The sequence below is a fragment of the Achroia grisella genome, unplaced genomic scaffold, assembly GCF_030625045.1.
Source record: "Achroia grisella isolate CSIRO2021 unplaced genomic scaffold, CSIRO_AGI_Agris_v1 utg515, whole genome shotgun sequence".
NCBI lineage: Eukaryota > Metazoa > Arthropoda > Insecta > Lepidoptera > Pyralidae > Achroia > Achroia grisella.
In genome coordinates, this window is record NW_026712908.1 from 3,914,058 (window position 1) to 3,915,754 (window position 1,697).

A 1,697-nucleotide genomic window follows, 5' to 3' on the forward strand; every position below is an offset into this window, starting at 1 on the left:
GTATTAGTTATGACTACCACCCATGTAACTGGAGTGAGAACAGAACTACTATTTTAATTAAAAATCAAATAACAGTAAAAAAATGTGTATTTTTCTCAAAAGGGCTCACAGCCCGCAATTAAATTATTGAATTTTATTGCTCGCTGTGAGCGACAAATAGTCAAAAGTGACATAAAAAAAAGATATCAAAAATATAAAGTTTTTATAAAAAGAATGGTAGACAAGCTGCCAGCAACAACCCATAACATAAACTTGGCATTAGATGGCGCTGTGTGAATTGTCCTGAGATCATTATTATTTCTCTATGTCAATATATATAAGGGACATAATGAGTCGATGATTCTGTTGGTCCGAGCATTTGTATCTGTGCTATATATAGTCTCTGGTACAATCTGCTCTTGGTTCGATGATTGTATTCAAATGCGACATCATATTACGTAATAACGTATAGATTCGCTGGCAATCTGCCACGTTACTCTCCCACAATATTGACTATCATTAGATTAGATATCAGTTCAAATTGCGATAACCATTTTCATTTTCATTTCATTTAACTATCATATAGTAATTTTAAGTAGATATGACGTGGTCGAGTGGAATGAGTAGTAATGCTCATTAAAATGTCCAGACATGTGGTGGTGTGGTGGGCCGGGTCATTGGGCTCCCTAAAACATGGTCGAGCACAGTAATGGCTGGCTCATCCATCATACTCGTGAACGAGTGCTGCTTGTAGGGACTGGTCTGCTCTTATCACTACCACTGACTTAATCTTATTGTATATTTATATTTGACCCTAAGAAATTAGTGCTGGTTGGTAGTTTTTATTCACACGTTTCGACTTGTAAATGTAAACTTACAAGGATTATTTAAAACAACACACATGTTTCTTGCTCGTTCTTCTTGTGATGAGACAGCTTTCCGAACGAGTGGTAAATAATTTTTTTTTTATGATTATTCAAAATTGCTTAAATTAACTTTATTTGAATAAATGATTTTCTATTATTCTATTCTATTAATATAACGTGAAATTATTTCTTTACTATAATTTATTTAATTCATTCATTCATTCATAATTTAAGAGCGATACTCTTGTCGGTGGAGCTCATGCCACTTTACAACGATCAACCGTCATACTCTTTAAACCTCGATACGTCATAACTCCAATTCTGTCCTTAATTTGCTTGATGTAGCTGTGCCTTGGTCTTCCTCTACCCTCCCTCTTTCCTTCTATCTTTCTTACCTTCTTGAATTAATTGTGCCGTATCAAGTATCCTAACATTTGTTAGGATTATTCAATAATTTATTTAATAATCTCGATAAATTAAAAGTGTTTTACAAAATATAATAGTAAAGGTTTATAGAACTGTATTTGAATAACCGATGTGTAGTAAAAATATTGGCAGCGGTGGGATTCGAACCCACGCCTCCGAAGAGACTGGTGCCTTAAACCAGCGCCTTAGACCGCTCGGCCACGCTACCAGATATTGGGATATCTGAAATAGCTGTAGTGAATCGCTGTAATCTATTTTATTTAAATATATTTCATTATATACCCGTCTTGGTTTCGGTATGGTACGGATATGCTTATGAAGAAATGAAACCAAATGTTTCCTTCACGGTAATTTTATAGTTAGAGACTTTTTTACGAAAAATTTCTTTCATAGAAAGTTATGTTCATAATTATCAAAACTATCTGA

General features: G+C 34.0%; 1 non-coding gene across 1 annotated transcript; it reads right to left on the reverse strand.

Moving 5' to 3' along the window:
* Positions 1 to 1,397: 1,397 nt before the first annotated feature.
* Positions 1,398 to 1,479, reverse strand: Trnal-aag (transfer RNA leucine (anticodon AAG)). Its single transcript has one exon. It is a non-coding gene; the product is annotated as a tRNA-Leu (tRNA).
* Between the last annotated feature and the right edge of the window lie 218 nt (positions 1,480 to 1,697).